This window comes from Camelina sativa, chromosome 20, assembly GCF_030686135.1.
Source record: "Camelina sativa cultivar CO46 ecotype springtype chromosome 20, ASM3068613v1".
NCBI lineage: Eukaryota > Viridiplantae > Streptophyta > Magnoliopsida > Brassicales > Brassicaceae > Camelina > Camelina sativa.
In genome coordinates, this window is record NC_141899.1 from 32,280,348 (window position 1) to 32,293,210 (window position 12,863).

Consider the following 12,863-nt stretch of genomic DNA (forward strand, 5'->3'; position numbering starts at 1 on the left):
CCCACTCCCGAAAATGACTATAATTAGAACTTCCCGCCATTATTAAAGATCTCTCACTCTTGTTTTTTTTTTCTTTTTGGATTTTTTTTCTCACTCTTGTTTTTTTTTTCTCTTTTGATTTTTTTTTTCTCACTCTCGAATTTTTTTTTCTCACTCTCGATTTGTTTCTTGCTAATGCTCTTGCTTGTGGTGTGAATCAAATAAGAAACGAAGGTGTGGTATATATAGAGTATTTTGGCGACTGAATACCGACTGTAAAACGACTGTGATGTGACTCAAACTAATAGTCGCAACAAAATAAAGCTTACCAACCCCACAAATGAATAAAACGTGTTTCTTTTTGGCCGACATGTTTGCGACTCAACTCAATAGTCGCTTAGTAGTCGCTAAATGGCCGACTAACTAATGTAGTCGTATGTTAGTAGCCAAATTAACGACTCGCCGCAGTAGTCACCATGTAGTCGCCAAATTAGCTACTGTTTGCTGACAAAATTACTTTCTTGTCTTTCAGTCGTAAAGTAGTCACTAATTAACGACTACTGAACCAACTACTAATTTCAGTCGGTAAAAACCAACTAACTTACGACTAAATTTTAGCAGTTGTAAAGTAGTAGTTAAACAGTCGTTATATAGTCACTAAATTTGGCGACTACGAGTTTAGTCGCCAATCGTAGTCGTAAATTGCCTGTTTTCTTGTAGTGGGAGCATCATGTTCCCTTAAAGTTTGTCGAACATTTTCTTTTCTTTGATTAAAAGCAGCTAAACGGGCAGCTTTGCGGTGCACAGCTTCTCTTTGCGCAGCTGCACGGGCAGCCTCTCCACCAGCAAGAGGATTAACGTTCCCAGCGGAGGGGAATCCTCAAACTCTCCATGATGTTCATCATCCACATTGCCAACATTTCGACCAGCTAAACCATCAGCCATTTCAGCAAGTCTTTTCTTTCTTCTATTTTCTCTCTCAAACGTTTCCAAGTCTTTGTGATATTGTTCTAGGTGTAAAGAGTCTACACTGCGGGTTATACACCTGAAAACACCAAAAAGAGAGAAAAAGTTTTAGTTACCAACTGTAAATAAAAATACTCTAGACTATAAACTAATCCTAAATGAAATATGGAATTCAATAATTAAAAACCGTTCTAGAACATGAACACAAGAATAGACTAACCCTCTTTCAAGGCATTAGAAACTAAACTTGACTATTAGTTTGCTAAACTTTCATTTGCAACCTCCAAGCCAAATTCGCATTAGAATCAAGTTCATTAAGTTCACAATGCGTCCTAACATCAACTTTCGCAGGCTAGAAATACATTGCTCAATTCACACTCATCCAGGCATTCTATCGAACACTTTTGATGCATAGAAAAATCTAGAGTCTAAAACAAGGTGATTAATCCTATTTTAGCATTAAGATCATGTGAATCAAAGAACCTAAGGATTAAGAACTCCAACAACAATTAAAACATCAATTCATTGAATCTCCTACTTGGAACCCTAAAACCCAATTAGAGAACTACTCACACAGAGCAAAAGAGAAAACAAAAATCATAGATGAAGAAACATGATTAAATTGCAGAAATAATAAGAAAGGGTTTAGAAATATTCTCCAAATTGTCAATGAGGATGAATCTCTAGAATCCCAAAAGAGTGGCTTACAAAAAGTCTCAGCTTGCAGAAAAAAAAAACGTAGAATAAAACTTAGGGTTTTTCTCCCAACAAATAAAAAGTATTTATAGAGTTCTTAAAATAAGGTAAAAAGATAACGGCCTAGTTAGGACATTTTCTCAGCCAGACGGATATCTCAGGTAGGCGGGTTTTAACTTGAAACTTGTCGGTTCAGATTTCGTTTCTCAGCCAGGCGGGTTTCTTAGATAGGCTAGTTTTAACGTGAAACATGCCGGTTTAGACTTTGTCGCTCAGCCAGGCGGGTTTCTCCGGTAGGCGGGTTTTAACGTGAACCAACATCCGTCTCACATGCTTGTTTGTATCTAGAATGGCTCATTATCCTCTAATTTCCTCCAAAGTGTCCTAAAACCTGTAAAGACTCGATAAAGAACCAAAATATTCCAAAAACACATTTTGACTCAATAAAAAGTATAAAATAAGAGAGAAAACAAAGACTGAAAACCGATAAAAACTTCATATATCAGTTGGCAACTGTGGTTTGCAAAACTGCAAGGACATATATAATCAGGGATTTCCAGGTATGGTGGAAAGAAATAGAGTGGGAGGCTATTATAGCTCCTCATGTCCTAGTGTTTATGGAAACGCTACGAAAACCCTATGGTAGCGTTTTCAGTGTGCTACTAATGCTCATATTTTTTTTGTAGTGTCCACTACATATACGTTTGATCAGTAATTAAAAGACAATTATAATTAAATTATGCGTTAAACCAAACCCATGCCGACTTCGATAACAACCCAAGCTCCATTTTTTACAGTTTCTTGATTGCAGTCCAATAAAACGTAAGTTAGGTAATCACGTGATCAAAAACTAAATCAAGACTAATGAGTCAGTGATGAACTCCAACCTCGCTATGTGTAGGTTTTACCTACGACCAACGAATACGGATACGTTTGATCAGTAAAGGACAATTATTAAACGATTAGTTAACTATGCGTTAAACCAAATTCGGCCCACGCCGATTTGGAAAACAACCAAAGCTCCATTTTTTAACAGTTTCTTGCCTGCAGTCCAATAAAACGTAAGTTAGGTAATCACGTGATCAAGAACTAAATCAAGACAAATGAGTCAATGATGAACTCCAACCTCTCCATGTGTAGGTTTTACCTACGCCCATCGAATATGTATACGTTTCAATCAGTAATGGACAATTTTTTTTTAATATAACTATGCGTTAAACTAAACCCACGCCGATTTGGAAAACAACCAAAGCTTCATTTTCACAGAGTCCAATAAAAGGTAGTTTCTCCATTTGGTTTCTAGTCTTGTACAATCGAATGTTAGTTAGTTTATCACGTGATCAAAGCTATGAAAAATTAACTACTTAGCAAGACAAACAAATCAGATCATGCTCATCTGATTTATCAATGAATAATTCTTGGGTTCACTATTAAGATGAACCCCTTTGTTCACTTTTCCTTATTTTAGCCAATGAGAATCTGACATGTCATAATGCATTTAATAATCTATTCATTCACCTTCTTATAAAATAAAGAAACAAAATCTGTAAAATAAAAACTTAAACCGCTTATTTATAAACCCAAACCGATATATAATTTTATTCTAATTGTACAATCTAAACCCTAACCATCTCATTTGTAAACCCAAACCGATATATAATTTCATTCTAATTATAAAATTTAAACCCTAACCATCTCATTTATAAACCCAAACCAACATATAATTTCGTTTTAATTGTAAAATCTAAACTCTAACAACTTTATTTGTAAACTCTAACCATTTTATTTGTAAACCCAAACAGACATATAGTTTTGTTTGAATTGTAAAATCTAAACCCTAATCACCTTATTTGTAAACCCAAACCGATACATCATTTTATTCTAATTGTAAAATCTAAACCAACTCAATATTTAACTTTCCTTAAAAAAATTATACAGAATTTATTTCCTTAATCTATTTTATTTTTTAATTTAGTTTTGATTAATTCTTTTAAATAATATAATATATATAAGATTCTGATTGGTTGAAAAGGAAGAAGTGAATAAGAATGTTCACCATAGAAGTGAACCTAAGTATTTTTCTTTATTAACTTAGAAACACGGGTTTCTAAATAAAACGGTACAAAAGACAAAAAAAAGTATATTGTAAAACTCTTTTAGTAAGAAATATAAAGTTTTATCTTCCAAGTCTTTTGAATCCTTTTTCTTTTATTTTTCTAATACAATATTTTTGTTAGGGTTAACGTTGTGAATTTATTTTTATAACTGATCCAAGATAAATATTTTTTTTGGTCAACGATAAATATATTTTAATTAATTTTATACAAAAAACATATAAAAAAATTATATCAATATTTTTCTATTATGGAAATTTCTATCCCTTTTTATTAATAAAACATATATTCTAAAACATTTTCGAAATGCGAGGTAACCCACAATTTCATATAGAGTTTTCTAAGTTTTTACAGTGGGTTTGACAAAGCGGTGAAATTTTTTTAACAAGTCGAAAGGCATAAATAGTAAAAGATTATTTTAAACTGTTAAACAGAGTTATGAGATAGTGGTAAAGGAAGACTATAAACATCACTTTTAACAATGGTTTCGTTACAAATAAGTATGCCATGTATGTAGTAGTTGAATATGTTGCAGGGAAAGGGAGACGTAGAAGTGAAATATTTTGTAAGCGAGAAACATTCTTTTATAAATAAATTAGGGGTACGTTTTGAAAATACATATATTCATTTATATAATACTAAACATAAAAATTATTTTAAAGCAACACACATTCAAAACATAAATATTAAGTAGTTTAATTAAAACTCTAAAGGATAAAGATTAAAACGCTCAAATTCATTTATTTAGACAAATCTCAATTTTATCAAGAAAACAAAAAACTGTCCCCAAATGTGGTTCATCGAGAGAAAGATTGGTTAACTCGAATCTCCCAATAGTAGTTATCTATATGTATGATAAATTTTAATATCTCCACAACAATTTAATTTTTAATTTTCTAAGTTTTTTTTAAAAAGATGTTTTCGCGAGTTTATAAACTTGAGTTTCGATCATGTTTCCAAAACAGAAAGTTTTAAACAATGTGTTTCAACGACATTTTTTTTGTGCTTCCAAAAATTTATGTTTCTAAAACATTTTGGAGATGAGAAATAGACCTCGCGGAGAGTTTCATACAACATAACCCTAGAGCTACCAATCAAACCAAATATAACTAGATTTCTGTTTATTCTTTTTCTTTCTGATTTATTTGACGGATCTATATGGTAGCCAGATACTAATGGAAAAGCTGCAAAACTATAGGTGTACGGAAAACAAGAAAAATATATATAATTGTATTTTAAAATAAATCTTATATAATATGAGAAGGTTTTCTCCTAACTTTGCATAACATGATAACATTTGGTAGCGTATATTTTCGACATCTGTCTTCACTTCTCAATTAGTAAATTCTTTCAATTCATTTTTCTCAAATTACATACATTATTCTCATATACACTAAATTTAAATGATATTTCATTAATAAAAAATAAATTGACATTTATATATGCACTGTCCTTTTAGTAATTATATATATATATATATATCTTATTTATTAATATTTTATATAATTACCATAACATTATAATTATGCATAGATATCATTTATCAATATTTTATATAATTATCATAACATTATAATTTTGCAAATAAGAAAGAACTAAATATTTATATTATATGGACAAAACCTTTATATTACATATATACATTATAATTTTGCAACTGGTTTGATGCATACTAAAAAATATACCTAAAGAGAGACAATAGAAGCCAGCCGATAATTTTGCAACTGGTTCGCGTTTACGTTTAAAACCTGAATGTTATTTTTTCACAAACATTAGAATGTTTTTTTAAATAAGGAAAATAAAATATATAATGAGAGAGAAGAAAAAACAACGCCTCCTCAGAACATAATTTTGAAACAATACAATGTGATGGTTATTAAATTTTTTACTAATTTCAAGCTATAGAAAATATAATAATATTATACTAATTATTTGCTAACAAAAAAAATCATAATATTTGTTTCACAGTTTTTGTGCCAAAATATCAAATCAATTTTCTCTAAAATAATTTAGAGATATAAAACAATATGATATATTTATATATATATATATATATATATATATATATTTTTTTAATAGTAACCATTAACACAATTTATTGCATATTGATTCTTTAAAATGTAACTTGCATGATGTTTGAAAAAATTTAAAAACAAATCTATCATCATATGAATACACTTTAATGTATTAACTGCAATATAATTTGTATTTTACAAAAAAATAAAAATAAAAATAAAAAACAAAGGCAAAACCTATGGTATATTTATTCTTTGAAATATAACTATAACTCCCATATGTTTGACGAAAAAAAAAACTCAAAAACCTCCCATACTACTACAAATTGATCTATACATAGCTAGACAAAGTCTTCACCAAACATCATATTCTATCTCTCTCATAATTTTCAAAATTTTGTAATATTTAACTTTTTTTCTTTATGTGATATTTCTGGGTTTTCTACTCTTCTTGGAGGTGTCTGGTTTTGGAAGATATATATTGATGTTTTATAGATTAAATATTAATGTTTGTAATATTGATGTTTTAAATTTATCATTATAATGTTTAACTAATCAATAGTCATTCATTTAAAGTGACTGAGAATACTTATTTAAAAACAAAACAAATAAAAAAACATAAAATAATTTATCGAAACATAAAATATAAATTTTAAAATATTTTATTAAATCTATAATATGTTAAAATTATTATAAAGTTATCTCGCGTATCGCGCGAGTCTACTTCTAGTATTTAATACGAAAGAGGTAGAAATGGTATATACAACTACAAGTTACAAATATACAGTATACGCTGGCACAATATATTGTTACTTGGGTCTTGGGATATAAAATCTCAAAGCACAGTAATACATAAAACTAACAAAATCAATGGCGACTTCAAGCACGGATGACGTATTTATCGACTTCAGTGGAATTGAGACTCGCAACTCTTTTGTGACTCACCTCTTGGCCGCGTTCCGCCGCAGGAGCGTTTCCGTGCGCCTTGGTGGAGACTGCACCAACGTGGCAACGCAGCCTAAGACATATGAAGGGTGCAAAGTGTTTGTGGTTGTCTTCTCCGAGAATTACGCGTTCTCTAAACAGTGCTTAGATACACTCTCGGAGTTTCTAGAGCGAAAAGATGACGGGCTTGTGATTGTTCCGGTTTACTATGGCGGCGTCACTGAGTCCATGGTGAAGCAACAGACGGATAGATTCGGAGTTGCCTTTTCCCAACACGGGAATAAGTACTCGAACGACCGGGTAGCTAAATGGAGAGATTGTCTGACTAAAACAGCGGGCTTACCAGGCCACGAGTTAAATCTTCAACAAGAGTAAGTCCAAATCTGAATATAGAAAACATTTTGTTTGATGAAACTAGCTATTCTTGTTTGACTAACGTTTTGGTTAGCTTAGTATTTAAATATAGAAAAGCTAAAAGAACTAAAATATTTAAGGAAACACGAATTTGATTTATGTTAGGACTTAGGAGATATAATTTTTCAAATATGCCGATTCCAAATCTGGGAGATGTATAAAAAGTCAAAATAGTTTTTCTTTTTTGGTAGTTTTATATACTTTTGTAGTAATTTAAATTTATATGATAATGATAATACGAAGATTTAAATGAAACAAAAAAAAAAAAAGAAGAATAATAGTTAGTTGACTAGGAGTGGCCCGCTTTTATCTTTGCGACTAAGTTGAGCTAAGACTGCTAAGTTCGTTTGGGTATCATGGCTTAATTTTTTTTTTTTTTTTTTTAACTTATATTTTTTCAGTGACTTCTTGTATTTTGTTATGGTAAAATTTTCTAGATCCGTTGGTAGAATCTTTTAAAGTACCTTCGAGAGAAGAAACATAATACCTTGAATGTGAAAATGTTAACCTTTGTGTTGGAAAATCTGTGCAGAGACTCCGAATTTGTAGAAAAGATTGTTGCTGATGTACGAGAGGAGCTAGATGCAACAGGTAAGATCGGAGTCTACTCAAGGTTGCTGGAGATAGAAAAATTGCTTTGCACGCAATGTCATAAATTTTACCACCTAGGGTTATGGGGTATGCCTGGCATAGGCAAGACTACCATTGCAGAAGCAGCCTTTAAGCAGATGTCTAAAGACTTTGAGGCTTCCTTCTTTGTGGAAGAATTTTACAAAGAATATCGTAAAGGACGTCCTTACAAACAGCGGGAAGAGTATTTAAAGAAGGTTCTGAAAGGTGGCTCCAGTAAGGAGCCAACCCTCTCATTCGAAACATTACGAAAGAAGAAAGTTCTTTTTGTTCTTGATGATGTGCGCAACCTGATGGATTTCGAGTCTTTCCTTGGAGATGTTGAAGGGGTTAGCCCTGGAAGCGTAATAATCCTAACATCTCGAGACAAACAAGTTCTTTATCAGTGCCAGGTCGAGGATGTATTCGAAGTTCCAAGTCTGAACGAAAAAGAAGCTATACGGTTATTCTCTCGGACCATGTTCCTCCAAGAATGGCCAAGTGATGTTAAACTAATGGACGTATCAAAGAAGATTGTTAAATATGCTGGTGGGAATCCTAAGGCTCTATGCTTATATGGCAGAGAACTGGAGGAGAAGAAGAAACCGGAAGAAATGGAGGCGGAGTTTGAGAAGATGAAGAAATGTCCTCCGCAAGAAATTCTCAGTTTATTCAGAAGCAGCTACGATGCACTTAATGACAATGAGAGGAGTATATTCATGGACATTGCTTGTTTCTTTAATGGCGAACTAGTGACAATGTAATGCGAATACTCGAAGGGTGTGGGTTCTTTCCACACGTTGGGATTGACCGTCTTGCTGAGCGGTCTCTCTTGTCGATCTCAAAGGAAAAAAAAGTGGAGATGCAAAATTTTATTCAAGACGCTGCCCGTGAATTCGTCAACCAGACTTCAAGGCGTCGCAGACTCTGGGAACCTTCAAGAATCAGATTATTACTAGAAAACGATAATTCCAAGGTACTACTTGTTACGTACATTCTGATATTAAAACCTTGTTAACGTTGTTCATGAATGATTTGGTTCACAAAAATCGTTGTTGCAATTTTATTAAATCGGTTAAGGTCGATTTATTGGGGGTTTTACAGGGAAATGAAGTTATCGAAGGAATTTTCCTTGACACAACAAATGTAGTAACCTTTGATGTTAATCATAAGGCGTTTGAGAATATGTATAATCTTAGACTTTTGAAGATCTACAGTCCAAACTCTGAAACTGCTCAAGAACTCCGACTTCCTAAGGAATTTCATTCTCTGCCTTATGAGCTCAGGCTACTCCACTGGGAGAAGTGTCCGATGCGATCATTGCCTGTAGAGTTTGACCCTCGGCACCTAGTTGAACTCAATATGCCTTATAGTCAGCTTCAATCTCTCTCGGTTGGGACCAAGGTACGACTAAAGTCCCAGAACCACAATTCTTTTTGTAGTTGAGCTATTGTATATATGTGTTTTGTTTTGTTGTACAGAGTCTAGCCAAATTAAGGATGATAAATCTTAGCCACTCTCAGAAACTACTTGAGGTTGACGAGCTCGCGAAAGCTTGTAACCTTGAGAAAATAGATCTTCAAGCTGTAGTGAGTCCAGAGTCGACGACATGCAGTATGACGAGCAGCCGAACATATATCAGAACACGCAAGCTGTTGAGCAGCAAGTCGACCAACCGGCTGACGTCACACCCGCGGATCCTGCACAAGGCGAAGGGCAGAGTCAGTTTCACACACCAACTCCTTGGGCGAGCTCAGACTCCTTCTTCTACTACTGAGGTACTCCGACCCTCCATTTGTACATACCATTTCATTCCTGCATTGTTTCTGTTGTGATTCTTAAATCCTCCTGCAAATTTTTCTTACACAGGAGACGGTGTAATTTAAGTTTGGGGGAGGGTTTGAGATGATGTATCTGATGTTGTGTTCTGTGATTCTTATTTTAATTTTTACACCATATCATATTTGAGTTTGCATCATATCTATTGCATAAAAAAAAAAACAAAAAAAAAAAACAGAAAAAAATCGAAAATCTCCACAAAAACAGAGTGTTCATGTAGTTTGCATTCGCATTTTAGGATTGAGTCTAGTGTTGTGCATGTAGGGTTGTTGCATTTAGCATAGGGGTTGATGATGATTGTAACCTTGTTAGCATGCTGGATTCAATAGGATAGGATCAAGGCCCTTGTTATTAGTTCTTTGATGCTTATTGATTGAACTTGAAAATGTAAAATTGAAGCATGTTTTGAATTGATATCATTCCCTATCTACCTGAACCTAATCTTGACTTGCAATTATCATGTGATGCATTGAAGTTGAACTCATGGATACCATACACATACTTGGATTGTCTTTCACATTTTTACCACCCTTGTCAATCCAAGTAGCTGATTCCCATCTTTGGAACAGTTCCCCGCACCCTTAACCAACCGTTCTTTCAAGTCAATTGTTTTCTTGAGTGTCAGGCCTTTTCCGAGTTGAGCTTGTTAGAAAGTGTTAGGTTCTAACCGATAAGAGTAGGATCCTGTGTAGTTCTAGTTCGCGTTATTCGGACTAGTAGGACTAGGTGAGAACTCGAATTTTGGGTATTGGGTATGGATTTGTGCAGAAAAGTAAAGAAGTGGAAAGTCTTTAGGAGGGGGATGTGTTTACATAGTTTACAAGTCTAGTAAAGGATTTGGGGTGAGCAAAGTAAAAAGAGTTATTGGTTCTGGGCATAAAATAAAAAGATTAGACAAAGAAAAGAAAAGAAAAAAAAATAAAAAAAAATACTTAAGATGTCTAGAGTCCCTAGAAGGAAAGAAAACGAACCATAGTAATAATAAAGATCTCCCAATCCGCTAGAATGAAAAGAAGTGAACTCTTCCTAAGACTAAGTGTAAAAAGTTTGAGATGAAGTTTCTGATGAAGGGTAGAGATAGGACCAACTTCGGTTTGGAGTGTTCTTTGGGTAGACAGGGCGCTGCTCTTGTATGTATCAGTTGGTTTCAACCTTTAGCCTTCTCTTAAGCTCAACTCCTTTTCGTGAGAGAACCTTGTTCTGTATTGATAAAACCACGTGATGAGGAGACCATCTATGTCTCAAACCTTTACCCTAGCCAAATGAGTTCAATGACATTGTTTAGCTTGATTCACGGTTCTCTGTTAATGAATGTTAAAGGGGATGATTGATAGGATAGCATGTGTAGATTTGAAATAAAGTTCCTTCACCATGCATCATAGAACTAAAAACAAGGACCTTGATTCTAACTACTCTATTCAGCATGTTTTAGGTTCTGAGACCCCATCTTCACACCTCTCTTCCATACTCTGTTCTTGATAGTTTGCTTGAGGGCAAGCAAAGAATAAGTTTGGGGGAGTTGATATGTCTGTATTTTGCATCTCCTTAGCCTGTATTTGTCATGCCTTTAGCTAGGACAACTAGTTGTTTTGCATCATTTTAGAACCTCTTTCGTACATTTTGCATGTTTAGGAAGTTTCTGCATCATTCTTGCATACATTGCGCATTTCGGAGTTTTTCAGGTGTTTAGGAGACGTTGCAAGCGCACACAATCGAGCTGCTCCTCACTTACACAATCGAGCGCTCCTCACTTCCTAAACCGAGCCCTCCTCACTTCCTAAACCGAGCCATGCTCCTCACTCCCTCAACCGAGCCATGCTCCGCACTTCCTAAACTGAGCCCTCCTCAGTTCTACAATCGGGCTGCTCCTCACTTCTACAACCGAGCCATGCTCCTCACTTCCACATTCGAGCGCTCCTCACTTCTACAACCGAGCCATGCTCCTCACTTCCACATTCGGCTGCTCCTCACTTCTACAACCGAGCCATGCTCCTCACTTCTACAGTCGAGCCCTCCTCAGTTCTACAATCGGGCTACTCCTCGCTTCCACAATCGAGCCATCACTCGAGCCACCGGTCTAGGGATTCAGCTTTTGACGTCTTCATGAAAGTTGTAGAGAATTGAGTCATCTTTCCAATGCCGTTTATTTCAAGCCAATCGGAGGTGTGGTTCAGGAGTTATCATCGTTTTAGTGGATACGTATACACCCAGCTCGAGCCACTTTCACAGACCATGCTCGAGCCATTTTCACTCACACCACTGGAGCCACTCCTACTCATTCCACTCGACCTCACTCTAGGGAGAGACGACACACGACTCGACCGCACATGTCAGGAAGACGTTCCGTCTTATGCGCTTCAGGAGATTCCCAAACCGACGCTTCACCTTGTCGTTTTAAGTTTTAGGGATTTACATGTTTTTTACTATAAATACATTTTGTTAAATCTTGTTTTGGATATCTTAGTTTTTATCTCGTTTTGTTCTTAAGGTTTACCTAGCCTCCAAAAAACGTTCTGAGACTTGTATTTCCGATATCTTTGAGATTATTGAGATTTTGCATCTGATTCCTTTTACAAAGTTGTTCACCTTATTTTTATCCACCTAATGATGCTTGATTCAATGATTTATGTGTTTGCATGCTTGATGATGAATTTCGGATCTGAGTAGTGTAGTAGTTCTTGAGGATGGGATAGATTAGGTGGAGGATCTTAGGATGTAGAGTGTTTAAGCTTTGATTGTATGACTCCCTTCTGGACTAGAATTAGAAATACTAGTTTCTCTCTGATCAATTGGAACTAGGTTTTAGACATCTCCGCACCCAAAAGGTGTTCGATGAAATGTCTGACCAACTAGTGCCAGAGACTTACGTTCCTAGCCTAAGAGATTAGTTGTCTAGGATGTTTGTTGACGTGAATGAACTTATTTTTCATGCCATGCTTGATCATGTTTCTCTAGCGAGAGCTAGGATTGGAAGTGGTTGAGTTTGAGTAGCTTTTGTCAAGAGATTGGATTAGCTAAGAAGTGATGCTCATTATTTAGGGATGGTTTGCTTGTGACATGTTAAACACGCTATAGACTAGGATACTCCACCGACATCAATTACTCCCATCCTTAGGACTTCTTTCTTTCTGATTTTTATTACATTCCCGGAACTGTTTCGTTTGTTCATGCTTAGAATCGTTCTCAGTTTCTCTCATTCTTGCTTGCTTCTTGTCATACATTTTCGTTTCTGTTTCTGTAATTCATTTCATTTTGTATTTTGACCATTCTAGGATTGTTAGAAAAA

The 12,863-nt window shown here is 34.6% G+C and overlaps 1 pseudogene across 1 annotated transcript; it reads left to right on the top strand.

The window, feature by feature from the left end:
* Positions 1-6,549: 6,549 nt before the first annotated feature.
* Positions 6,550-10,528, top strand: LOC104772842 (disease resistance protein RRS1B-like; annotated as a pseudogene). The gene is made up of 5 exons (XR_015593949.1): positions 6,550-7,086; positions 7,662-8,714; positions 8,843-9,142; positions 9,220-9,516; positions 9,608-10,528. The product of XR_015593949.1 is annotated as a disease resistance protein RRS1B-like (transcript).
* Positions 10,529-12,863: the final 2,335 nt, after the last annotated feature.